Source organism: Lepisosteus oculatus, unplaced genomic scaffold, assembly GCF_040954835.1.
Source record: "Lepisosteus oculatus isolate fLepOcu1 unplaced genomic scaffold, fLepOcu1.hap2 HAP2_SCAFFOLD_827, whole genome shotgun sequence".
Classification (NCBI taxonomy): Eukaryota; Metazoa; Chordata; class Actinopteri; order Semionotiformes; family Lepisosteidae; genus Lepisosteus; species Lepisosteus oculatus.
In genome coordinates, this window is record NW_027168391.1 from 18,338 (window position 1) to 32,598 (window position 14,261).

At 45.4% G+C, this 14,261-nt stretch overlaps 3 non-coding genes across 3 annotated transcripts; 2 read left to right on the plus strand and 1 right to left on the minus strand.

The window, feature by feature from the left end:
- Positions 1–8,917: 8,917 nt before the first annotated feature.
- trnar-ccu (transfer RNA arginine (anticodon CCU)) lies at positions 8,918–8,990 on the plus strand. Its single transcript has one exon. It is a non-coding gene; the product is annotated as a tRNA-Arg (tRNA).
- A 3,651-nt stretch (positions 8,991–12,641) lies between these two features.
- Positions 12,642–12,715, minus strand: trnan-guu (transfer RNA asparagine (anticodon GUU)). Its single transcript has one exon. It is a non-coding gene; the product is annotated as a tRNA-Asn (tRNA).
- Positions 12,716–13,907: 1,192 nt separating this feature from the next.
- On the plus strand, positions 13,908–13,980 carry trnar-ucg (transfer RNA arginine (anticodon UCG)). Its single transcript has one exon. It is a non-coding gene; the product is annotated as a tRNA-Arg (tRNA).
- The last annotated feature ends 281 nt before the right edge of the window (positions 13,981–14,261 follow it).

Sequence of the window (14,261 nt, forward strand, 5' to 3'; positions counted from 1 at the left end):
TAGCACGGGATAGCAGCTAATACATTTAACAATCTCACTGCACAATGTTGTATATTCAAGGGCTGATCTTCTGTACTTTTTCTTTCACTTTTCATGTCTTAGAAACTCAGTCCTGCCAGGAATAATCTGAGAACAAAATCAATCTGAGTGAAAATCTAAGCAGAGGAAGATTGTTTTACAGAGTCAACAAGGTCTAATTCAAGGTCATCAGCACTAACAACATTCTCTCTGGAGACAGGCGATAAGAAAATTGAAAGTGTGTATTGTTACACAACAGCAGAGACTATGAGTTATGCTATCATGAGAGTGCTGATGGATTTTTTTCATTGCTTAGTTTTGCAGGTTCTGTACATTTGAACATTCAAAGTGACTAAAGTAAAGGAGTTTTCCCTTTTTACCACATAATTCCCAAAAATCAACACTAATAGAAAGCCTAATTCCAGCCAAGATTCAATTACAGTCTCTCAAGCATTCCAGCAGTGGATTTCATGACTTCAGACAGCCATCTTTATCAGTGGAGAACTCAATGCTCTGAGGTTTACTGGCAGAGTCTCACACTGGGTAATATGTTGGTAAATAATGTCCTATGGAATTCTACTATTGATAAATTCTACTATGGAACTGGGATGTGTCCTGAAAAAATCTTCTATGATAGTGGTACAGTCCATCACACCCCACCTACAGCCTTTAAAAGAGAAAAAAAAACTGACAACAACAAAGTAAGTCTGTGGTGTAATCAACTAGGTCTTGCAAACATACTTAACCTCTTCCAGCTACCAACATTACAAATGCTGTTTACACATTAGATGGTTATTTTTTGGCTTCTGATATTATGGTGGAAAAAGAGCCCTGGAATCTTTGTAGAAGGACAAAAGACAGAAAGAACAGGCAGTGTAACCATGGCGAAGAGAAGGGAAATATTGGAGAGAGCTTTTTTCATACACTTTTTATCATTGTTTTTCCAGCCCAACAATGATCAACTAATATGGGCAGGCGTCCTGTGCCAAATCCAATCTACCTTTCTTCCAAGCATACAGGAATGTCAGTGAATTAAATATTGACATGTGAAAATACCCAAAAATATGCAATCACACATATGCAGTTTGAGCAAACATAAGACAATACCCAAGTACCACAAACTACCAGGCATCATTAGCAGTTCAGGTGGGGAGCTGTGTCAGCATGCGTAGGCTGCAAAGGAACAAGTAATAGGTCTATTCCATGCTTAAAAGAGAAGAAAGAAAACACAACATTTCAGCCGTGGAGCCCTCACACCTGAAGAAGGCTCCACGGCCGAAACGTTGTGATTTCTTTCTTCTCTTTTCATCTAGTGTCATTAGCCAGTTCCTGTCAAAATAAAATAGAAAAGGATAACATTCTAGAGAGAGTTTGAAATACCAAGGTACAATTTAAACCATATTTCTTCCACTACAACCACAATATTTTGGAGAGATCGCTGAGCCTAACTGTTCTGGCATGTCCGTTAGCCTCCGTCCTGCTTCAGCAATGAATGCAACGGGGCACATTCTGAGGGAGATGCGGTCAATCAGGTTACAGGAAAACCACGCTATGCTTTTTTTTGAGATCCTGAAAAGGACAGAGGGGCCATGTATATGTGTGCAGCTGGATATGTAATTGCAGGTGGCGTAGCAAATTCTGCTGAAGCCCCACTGCCTGGTGTGGATGGTAGCTGTGCATGTTGCAGCAGAATTGTGCATGTGAGATCAAGGGGGCATGTCATGTGTTTGATCACTTCACTCCCTTCCGGAAGCACGTGATTCCCTGAGTCCAAAAAATTTGTAAGTTCTTTGGATGACCTGTGGACCGATCTTTCACGATGAAGAATTCCTTAAGAAGAATAGATCTCGGCCCACCATCCCAATGCCTCCATCTGAAAACAGCAACCTCCCACTGCCCTTAGTCTGCAAGGCAGTCCTTTCAAGTGCGATGATGACGCCGGGACCTTCGTTGCCTATTGTACGAGCTGAACTTTTGTGCTCATCAATTCAAGGCTCTTTCCATCAACTCATCTTGTCTTTTGACGCTTCATGTTTTGTGCTCCTTTGACTATCGGCATATCGGGTGACTGCAAACACTGAAGTTCTTGCTTACGGAGTGTGGAACAGTGTTTTCAAGTGATCGCTGTTCTGTCATGTTGACGCCGAGTGAATCTTTCTTTGGCAACATGGGCAGGCTGACAGCAGCGCGAGCTAAAGTAATGGCAAATTTCTTGACTTATTTCTGAATGTGAATGTTCTTTAGAAAAGGGATGCGGCGTTGCTTCTCCCCCGTGTAAAGGTCACGCATTCCAGACGTGGTTATGAGCGAACAGTTGCCGCAAGTGTTTGAAAAGAGCAAGAGAGGAAGCAGCCCTGCCCCGTGTGAGGATCAAACTCAGGACCTTCAGACGATGAGACTGACGCGCTACCAACTACGCCAACGAGGCCAGCTGCAGTACACAGCTGGAAAGTTTGCCTCATATGGATTTCAGTCGCCCGTTCCCTAATCTTTAGACGCCCTCTGCTGGATGTTGCATTTGCCTTTTGATCTCACCGATACTTTTTTGGTCTGTTTCTGTTGCGAGTCCGTTTTTCAGATCTCACCTAGCACAAGTCTCTCTGGCTGAAGTGGCCTCTCTGCTTCAGCATCGTGCCCTCACTCAGCCATTAAAAACGTCACTCGGACTTCTGACATGCTGACATGAAATGTCAAGAGAGAGTGGCGGAGACGCTCAAGGCAGAGAGAAGATGAAGAGGGGGCGTGGCTGCAAAATGATTGACAGCTGCATGACGCTCTCCATGCAAGGCGTGACCACAGGCTAAAGGACACCTTTCGGCACATCAAGCTCTAAGCACACACCTGGAGGACGTGGTAAATGATCCCGTTATCTCTCGCATGCAAAGCGAGCGCTGTACCATGCAAGCTAACCCCCCTCGCTGGGGCTCATGCCTCGGTGTCGCCTAGTGCCGCTTGTTCCCCTCTTACCGGGTGCAGTTCACTGCCCTTCGTCTGCAAGGCAGTCGTGTAATTGCGGCTTTCTTGACTTATTGATGAAGGTCTGACTGGACGAGCGAATGACGCCTCTCCCCCGTCCTCAAGCTCGCTGACAGAATAAAATGGAAAGTGCTGCCGTGGCTCATTGGTTTAGGGGTATGATTCTCGCTTAGGGTGTGGGAGGTCCTGGGTTCAACTCCTGGATGAGCCCTTGTGTGCTCTTTTTGTCCTCGTCCACAAGACTGGGAACTGCATGGGCGAATGTGAAGAAGATCCTTCTCGAACGTGCAAACTGTGCGAGAAGAGGGGGCGCTTGTTTCCAGCCAAAACTTCTCGCGTGTGAGACGAGCTGACCATCGCTGCAGGAGGTGGGAGGGTCACTCTGGTAGACAGGGCTGACCTTCGGCAATAGGATTTATACTCTCCAAGATGATATTTGCACTTTCTGGAGAGGCGATTTTCTCCACTTCAGTAGCCCGATTTCGTCGATTGCGTGGAGAGGGCTGTAGAATGTGGCGGCGCCTTTCCTGCTCCGTCCATGACAGGCGTGCTGGTCTCTGGAGAGAGAGCACGGTCCATCAGCACACTCCAATAAAGGCACTGGAAGCAGCTGAATCGCAATGGCGAAGCTCAGCGCTGGGCCGCTGGGCACATCTTACCACCGTTTCCGTAATGTAGTGGTTATCACGTTCGCCTCACACGCGAAAGGTCCCCGGTTCAAAGCCGGGCGGAAACAGACTTCTTTTGTCGCCACGCACAAAAGGGGATTGGGGATTCGCCTAGCGCTGTGATCGAACAGACCCACTCACCTCTTAGTGTGGCGGGATCTGCACAGTGCATGTCGCAGCGCATCCTGCTTTCACTTCAATGCGCGTCCTGATGTACCCCGGTCTCCCGCGTGACAGGTGGGGACAGGTGACAGGTCCTATACTAACGAGGAAGACATCGCTCTCTCCGACCCCCGGCATCGTGTCCCGACCCACCGTGCTGGAAGCCGACGGGTGCTGTGATTCCTTTACGGAGCAGAAATGACAACCGAGGAGCCGAGAGATCATTTCAGCATTTCGCGTCTGAACGGAAAACACAAACGACCAACTCAGAATGACTTGCCTTTGACGCTTTTCAAAGCGTTCTTTGTGCACGGCGACTGCGCCGCCTAGCAGATACAAATGGGTTGTACAACTTTAAACTAGCAAATGGAAGACGGCTAAGCCCCCTCTCTTTTAGCCCAGGTTCGATCTGTCTCCCAGAATCACCAGGGCGCACACACACACACCCGTGCCGTTGAAGTGCTCTGCTTCATTTCTAAGGGCAACTCAACATTCACTCCTACCCCGAGTGCAGAAAAGACAGTGTCTGCAGCAACAGCAGCTCAGGTCTCTGCACAGGAGCTAAGCTGCCCCCATCTCCTCTGCTCTGCGGCTCCTGTGGAGTGGAGTCCTGCCTGGAGCTGTGTTTGCAGGCGGTGGCTCCCCGCGCCCTGTCTGTGCGTCGTGAAATTAATTAATAACGTTAATAAATTTATAAAGTTAATAAAGTTATAAATTAGAAATTAATAACGATATAATTATATTCATGTACCGCAACACAAGAATAGTACACGCTGTACATTGTCTGTCGATAATGTTTCTGTAGTGCTTTTTCAGCACTCAGCATATGACTGTGCTGGTGGTGCTGTGGGTTAGGTTCCTGACTTCCATATCACACGGTCTATGATTGAATCCCATCGAACTATGACTTTACTTTTTAACAAACATTTCTTTGAAAAAATGAAACGTTTCCCTTGGTCAGAGATTAAATAAAACCTCACTTTTTTTTTGAGGTTTTACTGTGCAGAGTGAGGTTTTACCTCACTTTTTTTGAGCAGAAGGTTTACTGTGACCTGAGAAGGGCCGGCATCCAACCACAGTGGTACACACACACGCTCTCACTCATATGAGCTACATGGCTACCAAGATGATCTCGGGTGCGCCGAGCTGGTACGGAACATATTGAACTGATCGACGGCGAATTGTCTCTCAGACAGGCTTTTCACCTCTAAGCTCCCTGACTGACAGTGATCAGCTAGGTAGTGAAACAGTCAGCTGCTTCTAAGCCTTAAACAGCTGCATCTCGGCGCTTCCACAGAGAGATGATTTGAAAGCCGAACATCGCCCATTGGGAACACCTTACTATCACTAGTTAAAGAGACTCTTAAGGTCTTGCAGAGGTGCCTGTCTAATAGCATGCGCTTTGCAAGCTATAGGTGTTTAGGCTGAGGCAGAATGCCTGTTAACAAAATGTTTTTCTAAAGGTGTGTCCAAGTGGCTGCAAAAGGGCAACACTCCCGGGGCGCCGTGGCTTAGTTGGTTAAAGCGCCTGTCTAGTAAACAGGAGATCCTGGGTCTGAATCCCAGCGATGCCTTCTTTGTTCTGTCTTCTCGAACAGTACTGGTCATTATGGACAACCGCCTACGGCTAGACTTAATTAAATGCAAGTATTCATTTCCTGTCTTTAACGGGACTTGTTTTTCTTAAAATGGATGCAACTTGCAAAACATGAAATACAAACCTTGCTAATCAGCGCTAGCGGCTGGCAAATAAAAAAAGTCAGCAATGTTTTTTTCTTTAACCTTAACCCTACTAATGGAGAAGAGTTAAACGACCGAGTTTATGCAGCTTAAACGGTGCGCACGTCGGGTTCTTAGCTGAAAGGGTGGTAAATCACGCTCACCCCAGTCCTTAATCTTTTAAAGAGGATACAAAATTGAACCTAGTCGCCACATCACATACATCCTGTTCAATGATAAAAAGGTAACATCTATCCTCGCTCCAGACTAAATCTCACGTTGAGGGCATATTTTTTTTCACTTTACCGTGAGTCGGGCTCGGCTGCACAGAGGAGAGAGCAGAGCAATGAGGTCACGGGGACAGGGGAATCACACGCTGGCGGTTTGAATACGCGGAAGATCACTGAGAGATCCACAGTACATGGACCCTCCGTGCGCCATCAGTCCGCACTCCGGACTCTGAATCCTGCCATCCGAGTTAAGATCTCGGCGGAACCTGAGGCGCAGGTCCTTCTTAAAACGTAATCTGGTGAGCATTTTTAGAATCGTACTTGTATAGATGTAGCCTTTAATGTGTTGCTAGGTTAAAATTGATGACTTCTTGTATTTCAGTAGGCAACTGCCCTCTTGATTTCGGATTTAATTTCTTTATTACAGGGGCGCTTTTATGAAGATAGAGTCATGTTCAGGTACTTTGCTTGATGGAGGAAGCTCATTTCGGACTCTATGATCTGCTCACCTGGAAAGGTCTGCTGTACTGCTACAAGAGAGAAGTAGAGTCTGGAAGAAGGGACAATTTTATGATGCTTTGGAAGGTAATGTTTTTTTTCTTTGAAATCGAAATGAATCAGAATATCAGTGCAAAAGACAAACTCTTGGTTTGGTTTAAAGAGATATGGTTTTAAAACAGACAACATGTAGAAAACAGGTGTTTCTCACTTTTGGAAAAGAATGGACCGGGGGTAATATTTTACTAGTTGCAGGGCTGAGCTCACTGGGTTACAGTCCAGCAGCGTCACACCAAGGCCAGTGGCGCAATGAATAACGCGTTTGATTACGACTCAGGAGATTGTAGGTTCGACTCCTACCTGGCTCGGGTCATTTTTAAACGCATCGGGCTGCTCCCTAAGTAGTCTGTGCTACTTACTGCATTGTAATTGTACCCAGTAAGAGATTTCCTTCATGTAAATGAACTGCACCTGACAGCTTTAGAAAAACACCTGGGCTCAGTACGGTGCTGAGAGCTTAGCGTTGCTGTTTTAATTAGCACGCACTGCATCCGCTATGGACCCGAACTTTTCAATTATTCCGATCAGTAAGTCAACACGTAGTCCACATGAAAGGTAGAAATATTCTCTTGTCTGTCTCTTGTTTGTATAGAACTGAATGTCCCTGACAATGTACTGTTAGTTTTAATTGAAGAACGGCATTTGTGTTCAAATATACCAGACAAGTTTACGTAACTGCTCATGCGACACTCAGTTGTAATTAGTCAAGAAATAAAGTCGAACAACAGCTGCGGGTTTGATTCTGAACGTATGAGATTGCAACGCCTTTTACTTCCATTGACAAATGATAGAGATTCGAAGAGAGATCCTTCAGACCAGCAAGCAAACCCACGGCTATTTCGGTTTTCTATCTAGGCAACGTTGGGGTCTGCAATAGCATACATGAAAGCGTGATGCAATTTCTGTGGCTACATTTGTTGCACGTCATGCACAGTAAGAGTGTTTCTAACACCAAATAAAAAGTCAACAATTAGTGATCACGCCTTCTCCTCAGTTAACCCACTGAAACCCTTGCTGTTAACAGTTCTTTACTGCGTGCTTTACGAGCACCTACATACCGTGTCGGTTCTTTCAGCTTTATTCATTAGGTTTTCAAAGGCATAAGTAGAGCACCAGAGGTGCGAACGCAAAATGTGTGGTTATCTGAAGTCTTGCTTTCCATGGCAGCGGGTCCAAGCGATTTAGCGTTTTTATAGTACCGGGAAAGGAGAAGCAGCACTTCGCCTCTGCCGCGCAGACACAAGGCGACGTACGGCAGACGCCGGAGTCGGCAGGTTTCGAACCTGCGCGGGGAGTCGCCAACGCATTTCGAGCCCATCGCCTTAACCTCTCGACCACGACAAAAGCGAGCCCGCCGCCGCCGCATTCCTCCTATAATCAAACACGGACTGCGAGGTGGCTTCAAATGTTAAAGTCCCCCCGTCCGGATGTCAAAATGCAACTTTGGCAGACAGAACAAACATCAACAAACCACAAATGTGGACAAGGATTTTACAAGCTGCACCACACTGCACTTTCAAAAGCATTTACATTCGTGTTAGACGCAGGAATTTGCCTTTGATTTGCGCGCTTACGAACGCCATGGAAAACGAAACAAAACTAAAGCCCTCAGCTCCTGCACTTGATTATAATCCCGTTATGTGTCGAAGCAGGAATTTACGTCATCCTACCACTGCAACACGGGGAATAGAGGGAAATGAGCACAAGCTACGAATTGTCTCTAATCAGTCCCTACAGTTGTAAGACGCCTGGAAGCGTGCACCCCCATCATTAATCTTTGCGCATCTGTGCAAGGTAAACTCTGGAGCAGTCTCTGAAACGGCTCAAAGGAAACACGTGATTGATTCCATGTGCATCTGGGGTTCATTTCTTATTTACATTTAATTCAAGGGAAAGGCTTGGGTCAGTTTCAGACGGCCTCCAACAGCGAGATTCAAGCGCCCCACCTTCAGCCCAATCTGCGCCGCCAGAACGCCAACGGCTCCTCTGGTCTCCGGGGTGCGGTTGTGACCCCGTAACCTAAAGTGTTGGTGGCAGACAAATGGAGACTAACAGGTGATGTCCTAGGACATGACCACATTGTGACACTCGGTGGGGATGGTGACCATTGCTTGGAAAAGAGTGCGAGGCCCCTTTAGAAAAACATTTTGTTAACAGGCATTCTGCCTCAGCCTAAACACCTATAGCTTGCAAAGCGCATGCTATTAGACAGGCACCTCTGCAAGACCTTAAGAGTCTCTTAAACTAGTGATAGTAAGGTGTTCCCAATGGGCGATGTTTGGCTTTCAAATCATCTCTCTGTGGAAGCGCCGCGATGCAGCTGTTTAAGGCTTAGAAGCAGCTGACTGTTTCACTACCTAGCTGATCACTGTCAGTCAGGGAGCTTAGAGGTGAAAAGCCTGTCTGAGAGACAATTCGCCGTCGATCAGTTCAATATGTTCCGTACCAGCTCGGCGCACCTGAGATCATCTTGGTAGCCGTGTAGCTCAGATGAGTGAGAGCGTGTGTGTGTGTGTACCACCGTGATTGGATGCCGGTCCTTCTCAGGTCACAGTAAACCTTCTGCTGCCTAACTTTCCCCAGTGTGCCCCAGTGGCCTAATGGATAAGGCACTGGCCTCCTAAGCCAGGGATTGTGGGTTCGAGTCCCATCTGGGGTGCTCCTGTCCCATTTTGAGCATACAAATGTCCTTGTGATTTGCAAAGCTACAACCCCACCTTACTCAGTGAGCGTCTCTGCTTTTCTCTCACATACAGTTGGGAGAAAAACTTTTGTAAACAGCCCTTCGGAATGATGTGGATTTCTGCATGAATGGCTCCTAACATGTGATCTTATCTTTATCTAAGTCATAATAATTAATAAAGAGAGTGTGATTTAACAAACAACACACGCCCAACATTTGACATTGCTGTTTCTTTATTGACCAAATGGTTTAAACAATCAAGGTCATTGATGGAAAAAGTACGTGAACCCTTATATTAAGGAGCTAGTGGAACCTCCTTTATGACAAAAACCTCAACCCCCACTTTCTGTAGCGGCTGGTCAGACCTGAGCAGCGGTTAGGAGGTATTTTGGCCTATTCCTCTATGAAAAACTGTTTCAGTTCATGTATATTTTTGGGATGTCTTGCACTGAACGGCCTGCTTCAGATCACGCCACAGTACTTCAATGGGATTGGGGTCAGGACTCTTACTTGGCCATCCCAAAATACGGAATTTCTTCTGTTTCAGCCACTCTGTTGTTGATGTACTCCTTTAACTTTCAACTTTTGTCACGTCTGTCCACAGAACATTGTTCCAGGAGTTGCTGTGGAACATCCATGTGGTCTTTAGCAAACTTGAGAGGGGCAGTGGTGGTTTTTTTGGGGGGGAGAGCAGTGGTTTCCTCCATGGTGACCTCGCATGATCACCACTCCTGTTCAGATTTCTTCTTATGGTGGACTCATGAACACAGACGTAAGACAAAGTCAACCACCTGTTCGCTAGATCCCATCCCCACTCAGCTAGTCAAAGATTCCCTCGAAGGACTGGCAGGACCTATAATTAGCATGATGAATGCATCGCTTGCGTCAGGCGTTGTACCTGATCAATTTAAGGTAGTGGTTGTTAGACCGCTCCTTAAGAAGTCAAATTTGGATCCACAAGTTCTTAACAACTACAGGCCTGTCTCAAAGGTCCCATTTCAATCTAAAAGTCTTGGGAGAATAGTTGTTGCCCAACGTCAATCGTATCTGGATTCAAATAATATACTTGAGAAATTTCAGTCTGGTTTCTGAAACTGCATTAACAAGAGTCGTAAATGATATTCTCTTAGCTACTGATGCGGGGAATGCAACAGTGCTTGTGCTTCTAGATCTTAGAGCTGCCTTTGACACGGTTGACCTCTCTGTTTTGTTACACAGGCTTGAGTTTGAGGTTGGCTTATCTGGAACCGTCCTTCAGTGGTTTACTTCACATTTAACTCATCGTTTTCATTATGTTCAAATATCTAATAATTGTACTGCTTCATCAATGTCACCAGTTCAATTTGGGGTACCAGAAGATCAGTGCTGGGACCAATATTGCTCTCTCTCTCTAGATGCTGCTGCTAGGTAGGATAATATGAAAAAATAATATGAACTTTCATTCATATGCTGATGACACTCAAATAAACATTTTGTTTACACCAAACGACAACTCTTCTATTATCAGTTTAGTTAAATGCATTAAGGAAGGAAATACTTGGATGTGTGAAAACTTTTTGTTACTCAACTCTGAGAAAAATGAGGATCTGTTGATCGGAGGCAACAATACTGATAGGACTACTATAACTTCAGCACTTAACTCAGAGGATTTAAACATTTGCCTCAAAGAGACAGCACGTTACCTAGGCGGCATATTAGACACAAGGCTCTTAACAACTTGCATTGTTAAGTGCCTTGGGACAACCTTGTTGTGAAAGGCGCTATATAGAAATACATTGATTTGAATTGAATTGACAATGTAAAATGTTGTGTGTGTTGTTTGTTAAACAAGACTGTCTTTATTTATCAAAAAATAAAAGGAATTTGCTAGGAATGCAAACGTTAGGTTGCGCTTCTTCATGCTGCATCGTCGGCATGAGTGGAGCTTTTTAAACGTCTGTACTTACTGTGCCCCATAAGAAATCGTTTGTCCCCGTTCAAAAGACATTGTGCGATGTCCTGCAGTGTTCGCAAAGCAAACCTTTGACAGTTTGAAAAGAGGAATTTATTCTGCTTCCTGTGCGTGCAGTAGTTACAAAGTTGAACGTCTTTACACGATTTGCTGCAGTTTTCAGTGGGCGGGCTTTGTCAGATGGCTTGGAAAAACGCACTGTGTTTTGGCTCGGGAAACATCATGAGAAGTGTCCTGCATGTTTTCTGTGTATAGCTGTCTTTTAACGCATACAGAATTCATTCGAAATCATTGATTTCTCCAATTAACAAGGGTCCCTTAAAAGATGAGTCAAAGTAACGTCTAATCAGATTAGTTTCCTTAGAGCTGGTTCAGAGTTTGCTCAAGAGTTTACCTTTCACAAATGCGCAAAGAAGAATGTTGGGGGTGCATGCTTCAAGGTGCCTTACAGCTGTAGGGAGTGATTCGAGACGATTCGTGGTGTGTGCTAGTTCCCATATACCGTACGCCCCGGGGTGCAGTGCTAGGATGACGTACAATACCGTTTGGGCACGTAACGGCGTTATATGCAAGTGCGGGACGTGAGGGTTTTCGTTTGTTCATTTTGTTTTGCTCTGCTTTGCTTTGTTTCGTGGTCAAGAGGCGTAAGGTAAGTCGTAATCCAGGGAGAACACTGGTGGCAAACAGTCCGAGGTGAGAGGCGAGGTCCAAAGTCGAAAAGGCAGAAGGGGAGTCCAATATCCAGAATAAACGAGGTAATGGAAAAAACGCCAGGTAGAGCTCTCAAGGAGTAGACTCAATACCAGCGGGAAGCAGGTAAAGATGGTAAAAATAGCACTGCGTACCGCACGGTGGAGTGTGTGCAGGTGGGTTAACTCGTGCGGCGGCGTTTGTTAATAATCACCCGCTGCTGGTGCTGTTTAGATTGCTTAAGAGTTGGTCTTAACTGCCTGGCGGTCATGACAAGCTCCTCTTTAAGCTGTGGTTTAGTTTTGCATTCATGTGTTTCTAGAGCAGTTATTTATGGGGGTGGGTGGGTCTTTCACAGAGGCTCAGGACAAATCCCCCGCCTGAAAGTCTAATGTGTGCGTTCAGACAGTCACAGGTCAAGAGCCAGGCAGGAGGACAATGGACAGAAGAGCCAACGAACTAAAAATAAAAGAACAGATATGAAAAAGCCACCATCTTTTTCTTTTTGACATTTTCCGACTTTTATGCAAGCCAGGACAAAGTTGCTCGTAGCTACTTGTGGATTCAAATACTCTATCGAGTGCTTTGATGAGTTTTTGCAATTTGATTGTCGTCCTGTCAGCCTGTTTCTGTTTTTTTTTTTTTTTTCAATCTAGGGATGGAAAGTATGAGGGAAATGATGGAGCAATCAATAACCGCTCCGGAAAAATGGCAGAAAGAAATGGTCCGTCACTAAGGACATTTGTGAAGCAGAGGAGTGACATCACCACAAAGGCGACACATTCTGCTGATGGTTTTGGTGAATAATGATTGAGGCGCGTTAAGAGAAAGGTAGCTGTGTCAGCATGCGTAGGCTGCAAAGGATCAAGCAAAGGTTTACTCCATGCTGAAAAGAGAAGAAAAGAAGCACAACGTTTCGACTGTGGAGCCTTCTGCGCCATCTTCTTTAGCGGTGATGATGTTTACATTGGAAAAACGGAGACATGCGTCCCTGGGTGGGCTTGAACCACCAACCTTTCGGTTAACAGCCGAACGCGCTAACCGATTGCGCCACAGAGACTGACAGCCGCTTGTGCTCCCTACATTTGCAGGTTTATGGTCAAAGAAAACAATCACTTGCGCTTCTTGCAGCCGGCAATCTTTTTCCACTGACAACCAAGAAATGGATTTCATCTTTCACAAGCTGTATGGATTTCTTCAAAAACAAGTTATTCCAGAAAGGAAATGAATTCTTGCATTAAACTGAACCAAGCTGTACATGTTTGTCTGAAATGATACATTCGGCACAACAAGACACGGAGAGAGGCACCGCTGGTATTCAGACCCAGGATCGCCTGCTTACTAGGCGGGCACTTTAAGCCACTAGGGAACAGCGCCAGCAGAGCACCGCGCTTTTACAGACACTTGGACACATCTGCGTTCGGTGTGCACTTAACCTGCTCTCTGAGCCCGTTGCCTCCGTCCCATTTAATAGCAGAACTGACGCCAAGAGAAATGATGAGAAATGGCATTTATCGGGCACTTTTCATGTCCAAGGAGCTCAATGCCCTTGACACCTCCCCAAGGCGACAGAGCTGTGCATTCTTTGGTGACACCATTTTTTCTTTTGTTTAATTTCTATACTTATTGATAGAATAAAAACGATATGTCATGTACTGTAAGGGAAATGTCTCTTTTCATGGGGAAAGCTAGCACCAGCAAATGTTGTGTTTAGAAGAAGTGATTTAACATGACACGTGACCTAATTTACTGGAGCAAAAGCTCACCCAGCAAGCCCTGCTTTACTTCTACAGGAGAGAAGTACTGTAGAGTCTGCAAGATGTTCAGCTGGGTAGCTACGTCAGCATGCCTCGGCTGAAAAGGAACAAGTACTAGGTTTATTGCATGCTGAAAAGAGAAGAACGGAAACACAGCGTTTCGACTGTGAGGTCTTCTCACACCTGAAGAAGCCTCACACCTGTAAAAGGCTCCATGGTTTTCTTTCTTCTCTTTTCAACATGGAATACACCTATTGTCTGCAAGATGTGACAATTTCATGGTGTTTTGGAAGAAAACCTTTTTCTTTGAATTCAAAATCAATCGGAATTTCAGCACGACACATCAACACTTTTTCTGTTTTAAGGAGATGATATTTTAAACCTGATAAAAATAGTAGGAAACACAAGTTTCTTGCTGTGAAAATTTAGATGGGGAAGTGTACTACTAGTAGCAGTGTAGAGCTCTCTGTGGTGGAGTGCAAGTGCATGTTCTATGGGCCAGTGGCGTAATGGATAACGCGTCTGACTTCGGATCAGAAGATTGTAGGTTCGAGTCCTGCCTGGCTCGTGAGGCTTTTAAACCTCTCAGGTTCCTCGGTAACAGGTTGGCGTCATGTATGTGAACTATAGAAAAGCATTTGCCACAACCCGTAAATTAGCACGCAAGTGCGGGCTGGTGAACACAGAACTGTATGGAGATCATCTCCAGCTCCGAGCTCAAATGCAATGAAAAAACATGCAGAACAGAACTGGAGAGCAGCTGAATTTGTGCTCAGTAGGGTGGGGAGGACTCAGCATTGCTATTGTTCTAATTGGCATGAACTGCAGGGGATCTGAATCAGAACATGT